General features: G+C 32.5%; 1 long non-coding RNA gene across 1 annotated transcript; it reads right to left on the bottom strand.

The window, feature by feature from the left end:
- Positions 1-3,073: 3,073 nt before the first annotated feature.
- LOC145793019 (uncharacterized) lies at positions 3,074-10,916 on the bottom strand. Its single transcript, XR_014333465.1, has 9 exons — positions 10,432-10,916; positions 7,648-7,879; positions 7,424-7,493; positions 7,133-7,204; positions 5,867-5,922; positions 5,735-5,776; positions 4,250-4,333; positions 3,471-3,502; positions 3,074-3,339 (listed from the first exon to the last, which is right to left on the bottom strand). It is a non-coding gene; the product is annotated as an uncharacterized LOC145793019 (long non-coding RNA).
- Between the last annotated feature and the right edge of the window lie 1,168 nt (positions 10,917-12,084).

The following is a 12,084-nucleotide window of genomic DNA, read 5'->3' as shown; positions in this document are numbered from 1 at the left end:
TTTACCCTTTTACAATGGAAAATTTGATTATGTGTACATATGAACTTTACATAAATTTGATTGTGTATATTAAAAATCAGATTGCATATGACCAAAAAAATTATGTTCATGAATTTTATTTTTAATTTTTTACAGCTAAATTTTTACATAAACAATATTTATAAACAAAAATGTTGTTTCCTTTTTGAGATTCAAAGTTTTAATTTAATTTTTTTAATTTTAAATATAAAAAATATTTATAATTATATTGATTTAAAAGATTTTGAATTTTCAAAGTTCTAATTCAAAAAATATTTACCAATTTAAGATTTAAATAAATAAGTGGGCCAAATAAACTATGATATGCATTTTATTTTATTTTTGAATTTTCCCATTAAACTATAATATGTATTTTTTATTTGTAAGAATTTAGAATACACAATTAAAATTAGGAAAATAATTTTAAAAATGTTAAAACTTAATTGATTCTAAATTATGTTTCTTATATATTTTAAACAAATTTATATTATTATTTAATTTTTTGATTATGTTATTACTTAATTGATTATATTTTTTATTTAATATACATATGTATATTGGCAAATGATTAGATGGACGTACATATATATTGCATATTGATGGGCATCGAGACAAAATAGACACTAATGTATGTTACTTTCTTATATCCCATAATTTTTTTTGTAAAACAAATATGGATAAGAAATATTCAGTATTATATCATGAACTCAATAAACATGAGCATGGGATATGTTATCCAATCCATATATCCTATTCATTGCATATACTGAGTAAATCCCAAGACATATTATATTCTTCATGTTATATCCGAACAATCAAACAAGGCCTCAGGCTATGTTTGTTTACCGGATATAAAAGTTAAATATAGGTGTGAGACCGGATATAATATGAGATGAGGTTTACATGTTTTTTTTTTTTTTCCTCCTTATATCCCATGTTTGGTTGCTTTGGATATAGAGAGTCCAGATAGTATATGATGCAAAAGGATCGTATTGTATATCTCCACTGTCGGATATAACTCATTTTTAATCTAAAAGTTAAAAATAATCACTTCCTTCTTATATCCTATCTTAACCGAATATAGTATAAGTGACTGTATAGTATATATAATTCATCTCATATCTTATAATATATTATATGTCATCTTTATCTTTAAGTATTACATATCTTCTTAAAATCTTTATATCCAATCCAAACAATCAAACCGCCTTAGACAAAGCCAAGCAACTTTACAACAAGCCAAAGTGGCAAGCATTCCTAAACCAACCTTCATTAATTCCAGCTGAGCATCACCCATTCATTCACTCTATTCTTCGTTCAAATCCTGCTATGAGATGGAAGATTTAAATGGGGAGTTGAATTTGATGCTGCTTTTTTTTGTAATACACCTATTCATTGCATATTTGCGCGCAATGAAATACACAGAAAATATATAGGCTGAATGTAATTGAATTTTTCTTTTTAGTATTTTTGGCAAGTGACGACAATTGAATTTACCTAAATGGAATAATAAATGAGCAATGTTATACATAATCTCATTTCTTCTTTTTTTTTCTTCTCAACTTTAGGCACAAAGCAATGAGTCCACAATCATAAATGCATATACCAAATCCACTCACTTGTGTCTTAGAGTTAGAAAAAAAGGTAAAAAATATGATTCAGAAAAAATAATTGAAAAAAATCCAATTTATGAGTGTTTCAGATAAATAACAAATTATATACATATTTATACATGTGTGTGTATTTAAACAAATCAGTTCCATTTCAAATCAGGACCATAATTATAAAACAATAATGATTCATACCACTAAAAAAAATCACTAATAGCACTAATGCATTGGGAATGCTAAAAAAAAGAGCACCCCTTTTCCAGCATAGGTAGTGGGCATCATTAGTGGTGCTATTAGAGCAGCACTTTTAGTGCTCTCAACCATTTTTGAATATAAAATCACAAACTGAGCTGTCAGGTACAATTTACTTATTTTAATAATCAGGAACCATTTATTGAGAAAATCAAACCAAATCAATTCATAAGGTTGTGGTCTAGACCTGACCGATTTGTAATTTTTATTTTTTGATTTTTTCCTAATATATTCCATAAAGATGTTGCTAGGCAAGTCTCATTTAATACATGGTATGTCTTTTCTTTCTTTTTAGTGGTTGACATGCAAATAAAATTTTGATATAGAAATTATGGGCAAAATGAGTTGATACTTTTTGGTTTTTTCATTTTCAATCAAAACACCTATTATTATCATTATAATTTTATAAATGCGATTGACAAATCATTCTAAATATGTTTTTTATATGAATTTTATGTCTATAAATCACATTTCTGTTTCTTTCTTTCTCTCCCTAACAATGTATTGTGTTGTCCCTAGTAGACGTGTAAATTAAATGAGTCGGACCAACACGACTCATTTCACTACAAGAATTAACACTTTTGGCAACAAAAAAATTGGTCGCTAAAAGACAATTTTTGGTCGGCAAAAGTTATCCGCGACCAATTTTTTTGGTCGCTATTTTGGTCGCCAATTGAGGGTCAGCAAAAGTAATTCGCGACCAAAATTGTGGTTGGTCGGCAAAAGTTAGATTTCGCGACTAAATTTTTGATCGCTAAATATTTAATTACCGCGACTAATTTATTTTGTCGCCAAAACACTTTGGTCGCGAAAAGTGATATTTTTCCGACCAAAAAATTTGGTCGCCAATTATCACATTCAACGACCAAAAAGTTTGGTCGCCAATTGTGACATTCCGCGACCAAAAATTTTGGTCGCCAATCGTGACATTCCACGACCAAAAAAGGTTTTGGTCGCCATTTGTTACTTTTCGCGACCAAAACTTTTGGTCGGCAAAAGTGAGTTTCCACGACCAAGAGCTGTTTTGGTCGGCAATAGATGTATTTTTTGCGACCAAAACTCTTGGTCGGCAATTGTCATTTTTTGCGAAAAAAAATAATTTATTTGTCGCAACTAATAAATTGGTCGCCAAAGCAAGAAAACAATACACCTGTAATTCCTAATAATTCATTCAATCCATAATAAGCCTATAATTTTAAAGCATCATTCAAATTAACTGAATCATTAACATTCGACACAATACATAATTCATTAACATTCGACACAATACAATTATTCTAAGTTTTCATTCACAAGTCACATCCATCTTGCATAACAAATTGAAACAATACATAATTCAGATTTACAGCATCAAGAAAATTGTTTAATCCACTAAGTTGCCTTGATAGCCAATCAAAAAATCCTTGCGCCCTTCCGTGCCACGCTTCGCATCCATCAAAGCAGTAGTGATGTAAGGCACCTAATAAAGAAACAGAATTGGAAAATTTATCAGAGAAGCATGATAGTGGCAGCAACACTGGATTGCAAACCCGTATCTTTGCAAAAATCAATTAAATCCTATAAACATGTACATCGTATTGAGACAACTACCTGGCATAATAAAACTGTACCTGTTGCTGTACCTGCAAATTTCAGTACACGATGATTAATAAGCTAACAACCATAACAAATACAGGCATAGTTAACTATCAAAGCTCCATTGATTCAGTTCACTTTTATATATGATTTTTTAATAAAGTTGGTAAAGTTTATTTTAACGAATAATACCACAGATTAATTAAAACATGAATGATTCTGATGGTCTTAGCTTTAGATTAAACTTTGGGTTGTAGATGAGCAGCTTGAGCAGACATTCAATCAGCACTGATGATCAAGGCCCCTAATCTAAGTAATCACACACAAAAGATTAACGTGTACCAAAAAAAAATATAAATTTGCAGTTCACATAAATAAGGTGGCATAACATTTGTGCCTCCTTTCCGTTCTCTTTCCCAAGACATCAAGGGAAAGCATATTCATCCATTCTGCTACCCTACCTACTAGATATGATATGAATGAATACATCTGACGAGTTTTCCTTAAAAATAATAATAGAAAACAAAATTCCTTAACTATAACCAGGGAAAACTCCAATAAAAAAAAATCACATTCATTTGAGCAATCACCTTCAACATTTCAGCTACTGTTGTTAGTTGATGGATTGTCAGTTGTGTTCTTCTGCTGTTCTAAGTTTACCGGGTGTATACCATCAAATAAATGTGCTTTCTTTGCTAAATATGTAAATTTTTTTTTTTGTTGGCATTAAACCCCAACCTTCTCCTGTGCACCAAGCTGAACAAAGAAACTTTAAGAGGGGAAAAAGTAGTAACCTCCATTATTGAATGATCTCGTTCAGCAAATGCAGAACCAACACAACCTTGGAAAAATTTAACCTGCTTCTCCGCTTCCATATTCTGAAAAGGAAAATATAAATAAATGGAATCAGATTACAAGGATCAATATTATGATGGCCAACCTACCCTGAAAAATATCCCTATTGGATGCCTTTCTCTATCCCTACTGAAAACAATGAACCATACCACTGTCAATTTAGACTCTACAAGCCAATCATTAGTTTTCATGCAAAAACAAGACCGTCTTATCTTACAAAAACAAAGGTTGAGGAGCAGCATTAATTGATGTTACTTTCCAGTATTAAGACAGCTTATTACCATTATAAATGATAAACAACCAAAACAAACAGCAATAGAAAAGCATAGAACATTGAAGGATCATAGAACTCTTTTAAAACAGCTTATTATGAAGGATCATAGAACTCTTTTATTATGATGGCCAGCATTATGAAGGATCATAGAACTCTTTCCAGTATTAAGACAGCTTATTACCATTATAAAATGTGTAAATTCTTGTAGTGTGTGAAACCCTCCACAATTATGAAGGATCATAGAACTCTTTTAAAAAAGCATAAATCCACTATCCATATTGACACTTGTATCATGAGCTTTTGGAAGACGATTTTATGAATTCGGTATCCCTTGGACCAAACACAACATTGAATCACGACCTTATTTTCTGCTGATAACTCTAATGTAGTAATAACCATTGATTTTAGGTCATTTCCCAAGGAACAAAGAAAATTATATAATATAGGTATCTAGTAGGCCACACATAACTCTTCCACTTCCACACCTCAATGTAACAATGGCACAATCACTTTAGACCTAATTTTGGAGTGTCCATATCTTGAGGGTAAAGCGCTTGATACAATAGTAAAGGTTAAGGAATCAAGCATCTGGCAGCAGAATGTGGTTCAAGTATAAGGACAAGCCACTCTTTGAGGTTGTGCCTAAAGGCCCAAGGTTGGGTACTTTGTGCACTTTGATGGAACCACCACTTAAGATAAGTTTCTTCTACTTTTTTAGTTATTCAAATACCAATTAAAATACAGGATGAATGGCCCACTCTAGATGTATGGCAATTGACCAACCAAAAGGAACAATACTACAGTAGAAGAATACAAAGGAAAGATCACCAAGTACAGATGAATTTGCAATGGAAAATCCACTTTTAAGTGTTCAAAAACTATGGCGGTACACGGCACCACATCTGATCTCTCTCTCTCTCTCTCTCTCTCTCTCTCTCTCTCTCTTACACACAGACACAAGCACATTCATAAGTGGTACTGTTCAACGCTTCTTTAATGCATTTAACTTTTGTCTCATCTATTCATTTTTATGCATGTTTTGGAAGTACACAGACAAATGTGGACCATTAGATTGTAAGTCAGAGAACAAGTTGGATAATAAGCTGGCATGTAGAAGTACTGAATGAAGATTGACCAGAGGATTACTCACTTATTTGAGCTCCCAGCCTTCTGCACACCTGATTTGAACAATCTGAATCACATAAAGGACAAACGTTAAATAATGAGATCAAATATCCTGAGAAACTTCCAAAGTTCAGATTAAGTGCACAACGATACAAACCCATTACTGAACATATCTAAAGAGCCAGCAATCATAATCCGTGCATTATTTCTAGCCTGCACCATATAAGAATTTTTAACAAATATGATTCAAGTTTGGTAGATCTCAATACAAAAAGTTAGCATTTATCCACTTAAAATATCTAAACAAAGACTTGAACCGTTGTCAACAAATATGATTTAACTATAAGTTTGGTAGATCTCAACCAAAAAGTAAGCATTTATTTATTTACAATAGTGAAAGACAAATAAAAAATAAAAAAGACTTCGACCTTTGTCAACTATAGTTAAAGTTCCAAAGTGAAACCACATAAAAAAGAAATTGGTGCAGGAAATGATTAATGCAAATGCAAACCATTCATGAATTACTTATTTCAGTTATGGGCAAATAAATATTAGATGGTCAAAGCACCCAAAACAAATGTTAAAGAATATGAAGTTCAGACATCCCTGCCAATAAGAATTTTTTTTCAAGAAAAATTTCACAAGAAATTAACTAAAAATGTTAAGATATAGGCATATAGCATTTTTTGATCAGCAGATATAGGCAAAAAGCATTACAGAGATCGCTTAAACAAACTCCAAGGCAGAAAGAAAACTTGGATTTTGGATTAGCAGAATATGTAGAAGGAACAGCAGCAACATACCTAAGGTTATATATAAGGGTTGGCTTAATGAATAGAAATTAATCTCAATTTCACACGTCTCGACTATATATATATGTGTGTGTGTACTGATTAGACTTGTCCAGTGAAAACCAGTTTGATCAAAAATCAAAACTAGCACTTTCTTGTACAATTCAACTGACAGCAATGTACAAGAAATGTTTCCCTCACCTGTTATGCAAGCAAAAATCTAGTACTCTCTTGTACTTGTATCTATGTTTGAGGGTAGGAGGTGAGATGATCCAAATGCAATGCTGTTAGACAACTAATCTAAAAGCTTAAGCAGATGGAGAGGGTTTGGTTAAGCATTTCAATCATCAACATTGGACTAAACATAATGAGAAATTATTTCCTGTAAACCGTAACGCCCTTCAAACCTAACAAAGGCTCTAGAAACTTGCCTGATAATTCATATGCATTATCCAAATGTAGAATAATTAAGGAAATAAAAAGTGAGTCTCAAAGCATATCAGCTACCGAGGCTTACTGTTCAATGAAGTTAGTGATGTGTACAGACACAGATAATAAAAATAAAAATAAAAATAAAAATAGAAAGGCCCTAGATAATTTTACTGAAGCACTTGTACGAAAGAAATCTTTACCATTTTCTGGTGCTGATTTAAAGCTTGTAGTTTATGTTGCTCATATTGATTTCTTCTGCCTTCCTTCTTTAGCTGCTTGAGAAAAACGTCATCAACAATACATTCAATGATATACGTGCATACCATAAATAACATGTTCAACTAGTTTGCCTCTTTCTTTTTCTTTTTTTTTCCTTTTTGATTAATTAAATCTGAAGCATGCATAAGTTAAAACTTTTATAAGTGAAACATGTTTGCTTTTTAAAAATGAAGAATCCCAGGTTACATGGATAACTGGGAAACGTCAAGTACCTGAAGCAATTCCTTCTCATGAGAGGCCTTCCTGGGACAATAGTTCACCACCAAACATTGTTAAATCAATCTGCAAAATAAAGTTCAATTATTTGATAAGTAAAAATAAGATAATTTGGAGAGAAAAAAAAAAAAAAAACTGCTTAGAAAACAGAATTCAAGACAGGCTGTTCTTATACAAGCACTCTGTATAAAAAGTTTAGGTGAGTATATATTTCTTTTACCAGGTACACATCCATAATGTATAGAGTCTGCTATGCGATCACTATTGACTTGTGAACCACCGGGCATATGCAGAACTTCATGGTATAGAATTTCTGTAGGTATACCAAATGTCCAGTGCCTCTAGTTATTCTGTTGTTCTGGATATCAAGTTCTGTGTCATTCTCTCATTCACTTGCTAGTGCAGCTCTCATTTCAGAATTGCGATGACCTGCCCAAAAACCAAGCATTTTCCTGTACATTGTGCTAAGCTGATATTAGTAGGAAATTTATGAAAAGTATTGTTCCTTCCACTAACATGAAGTTTAATTTGCAATTCGGTGGAAGCATAAACACAATGTCTAATAGATAGTGAACCACAAAAACATTAAGCAAGCTAGACATTTGAACAGAAAGGCCATGAAGGATCAACGCCAGGTCAAATCAAGCAAAACAAAGTCTTATTGGACCTTGTCCACCCCTTCAAAATAAAAAAAAAAAGTATGCTCAAAAGGACTTCTGCAGCAAGATTTCTAATGTTTGAGCAATAAAATTTATTATGACCCTTTGACAGTAATGTTCAATAAATTACTAAAAGGAAAAACAGAAAGACAAGAAAGAAAAATAGTGGCTACTATGGAGATTTCATTATTATAGATAAGAATATCCGTTGTGGGTTACCCTGTTGAGCTTAAAGGATACATTATAGCAGATGGCATTTTCTCTATTATAACTACGACCTTCAGATGGTAATTAAGTGCCCAAAGAAGATACACACACAACAAAAATAAAATAAAATCATTATGTTCTGCCATTAGATGCGACAGACTATAGCATGTTTCCTTTACCACCATAACCCACTCTTCCTTCCCCACTATAGACCACAATGATTGGTAACAAAATTTGGAGAGAGAAAAATTCATAACATAATCCTAAGGGTTTGTAATTAAGATTTTATTTATTTATTTTATGGTGCACCCTTCATAAGTATTGGGGAGCGAGCTTGCACTGGCTGCTATTCAAGATCAAGACAAAGCTAGATTTATAAATGAAGATATGAATCAAGATCTAGGAAAAGGAAACATTTATCCCACAGGAAAGAATTAAGTCAATAAAGAGAATTAAGATGCCTCTTTACAAAGTTGGAAGTGATATCATATCACTCAACCTTAGGAATGTGATGAGAATACCACACAGTTGCATCAGTTGCTATTATAAACAATGAGAACTGAAATAGTTGGCTTAATCTGCAACCATACCCAAAGCCATCTCAACAAGAAGTAAAATAACTAGAGCAAGGAGCCATGCCTGCATAATCAAGATAGTTAACTATGTCGAAATTAAAAGACATTGAAATGAAAATTAAATAAGAAAAAAGAAAATAGCAATTAAAGAATAAAAGAACCACTCAATTGCTTTCTCATAAATTTCTTGTCAGTAAAAGACTTCCAAACAACATAGCTCTTATTGGTCAATCAAATTTCTTGACAGTTGCTCGAAGAAATTAGTAAATGGAAATTTTTGAAGCCTTGTAAGCGTATTGATGTTTACTTGTATTCTTGCAAGAATTTAGGAGAGAAAGAGAGTTACTTGTATTCTTGAAAGTTACTTGTATTCTTCCAAAATGTATGGCATTAAGAAAATTTTACTACCATTCAATCCAAGTTCTCTAGATGTGGGAACCAATTCAAGCTCTTGTAGAATTTCCAATAGAGAAAACTCAAATTCATCCACAAGAGCCTAAGAATTGAAGCAGTTTTAATTCAACAACACAAAATAGTTAACTAATGCATTTAGTTGTAGTACCTTCTTAAGGAAACTAAAACCCTAAAATTGGAGTTAATCAATGAGTTCATGTTTTTCCACATACTCGTCGTACACCTAACCTAATCATTATTAAAATGCCTTTATTCTCATTGTTAATAGGTCTACCGTTTGAAATGTCCAATTAAGATGCGACGCAGAGAGACAATAATGTGTTTGGTTATCTTGGAAACGACTTTACTTGGAAATGACTTTAAAGCAACAGAATCATCAAGTAGCATATGTTGATCATCTTTCACAATAAAAAATATTTAATGAAATTGTTGCTTCAACTTTCAGATTCATTGAAAATGATCTTGGCTTTGAGTCACATCATCATCACTTTCTACATCTTTTAATTTTGTGAATGCATTACACTCTTAAAACTTTATTTAGATGCGTTTTATATAAATGGTAAAATTAATATCACATTTCCCTAATTGATTAACTAACTAACTTCAATCAAATATGAGTTCAGGGTATCCTCAATTGAAAAATACTATTTAGTATAACAATAGTATAACAATAATCAAGACCTCTCATCCTATATTTAGTATAACAATACTATAAGTTCCTAAAATAACTTAATTTTATGAGCAAAACGTTTGATGCCCTTGTTCCAGCCACTCTTCACATTACAATGCAGATCCATACGAACGCAACAAGTACAGAAAGAACAAAAATAACCAATATTTTCCCTATAATATTTACTTGTCAAGAGGATATTGATCAAAATTGATTTAAAAAAATAATCTATAGCAAGGAAAATTTTCGCCCTGATGAATTGTTATGTTCTGATTTTTGACAGCATAGAGACAAAATTGGATGACAAAACAATCAGAAACAAGACCCATAATAAACTCATCTTCAGTTTCATAAATAGCATACACATATCACCTAATTAATAACATCCACAGCAAAAAGAATAATACAAACAAACAAAATTCAAACAATTATCAGAGAAAATATAGATAAAACAGAGCACAAGAAGCTTAATTACTTACCATGAATTGATCGAGCTCCTTATCATCGCCAATGCTACCATGGCCGAGACCCGAATACTTCCCCACCACGTGCTGCGATTGAGCGAGCTGAGCGTCAATCCTCGGCAACTGATCCACCGGTGTTGCGATACGCAAGCACGCAACATGAGCCGATAACAACTGCTCGTACAGCGGATGCGCCAGAATTTCAGATTTGAGCCTAGCACTCTGCCAATTCATAACTCCCTCGTCACCACGAACATCGCTCCCTGTTATCTCTCCTCCATTGTTCTCCACTTTATTGTTGTTCAAATCAGCCGATTCGTGCGATATCGAAGAAAGGGACCTCGTCGGTCACCGCCTTCCCTTGCCTCGATGTCGCCTCCCCTCGCCTAGCTGCCGGAGTCGTCTGCTGGAGTCGTCTACCGGAGTCACATCGCCTTCATCTCCATGTCGTTTCGTCTCTGCATCTCTCTCAAAGACGGGTTAGGTTAGGGTTATGCAACAAATGAGAGAGAGAAAAAGAGGCTGAAATTCAAAGGGAAAAAAAATACAAAACGATTGAGAGAGAGACAGAGAGAGATGAGCGCGACTGAGAAGAAGAAAAATGAGGGAAATTTTGGGGGGAATTTTGGAATAATTTGTTAATTTTTTTTATTTATTTTTTTTCAAACGTGGCAAATGGGCGGGTCTGAACGAGTAAAAATAGATTTTGTATTAAAAATTTGTTTCAATTTTTGAAAATTATTTTTTTGAGTTTTTAATTAGTATTTTTTTATTTTTAGTGAATTTTTTTAATATTTTAATCAATTAAAAAAATATTTAAAATATTTAAAAAATCAACAACTAATCAAGCTATTTTTTAATTATGTTTGGTTCTAATGCTCGGTTTTCTCAGCAAACAAACAGAGAAGAGAAAATTTTCAAAAAAAAAAAAGAAGAAACAATTTTGCATCAAAAACAAATATACAAACACAAGGGTCTAAAAGTAAAATAAGAGAGAAGCACATATCGATTACAAAACAAATCAATCAGAAAGTGTATGTATGAAAATCAAATGATAGAGATTAAAAAGAAAAAAATCAAAAAGTATGTATGAAAATCAAATGATAGAAATATAGATATTATTATTATTTTTTATTTGGTAGAAGTAGGGGTAATATTTTAATGAAAAATATTTTCCACTAAAATAAAAGTTTATTTTCTGTGGTCAATAAAAAATATTTTTCTACAGCCTATTTTTTTTTGGTTAGTAAAAATCATGAACTAATTTTTTGTGGTAGAGGAAAGGTAGCGACATTAGTGGTGGAGGTGGTGGATAAGAGATGATGGTGGTGGTGGTGGTGGTGGCGAAAAATATTAGTGGTGAAGTTGTGGTAGTTGTAGTGTAGATGGAGTGGAAGGGGTGAAAGAGAGGTAATGGTAGTAGTAGCGGCAGTAGTGGAGTGGTGGCGATGGTAGTAGTAATGGTAGTCGTAGAGGTGAAGTGGCGACAGTGGAAGTAGTGGTGGTGGTGGAATGACGTTTGCAGTAGTGGTGAAGGTGGTAAAGGAGATGGGTGGTGAGAGAGAGAGAGATGAGTGAGAGACGGATAGAAGAGATAGAGAGAGAGAATAGAGCGGGAATGGAAAACAAAAACAGACGGGAATAAAAAATATTTTTTTTTGTCAGAAA

This window comes from Camellia sinensis, chromosome 6 (genome assembly GCF_055761805.1).
Source record: "Camellia sinensis isolate YWXY chromosome 6, ASM5576180v1, whole genome shotgun sequence".
Taxonomy (NCBI): domain Eukaryota; kingdom Viridiplantae; phylum Streptophyta; class Magnoliopsida; order Ericales; family Theaceae; genus Camellia; species Camellia sinensis.
The sequence above is the reverse complement of the archived record's forward strand: the minus strand, read 5'-3'. Positions and strand labels throughout refer to the sequence as shown.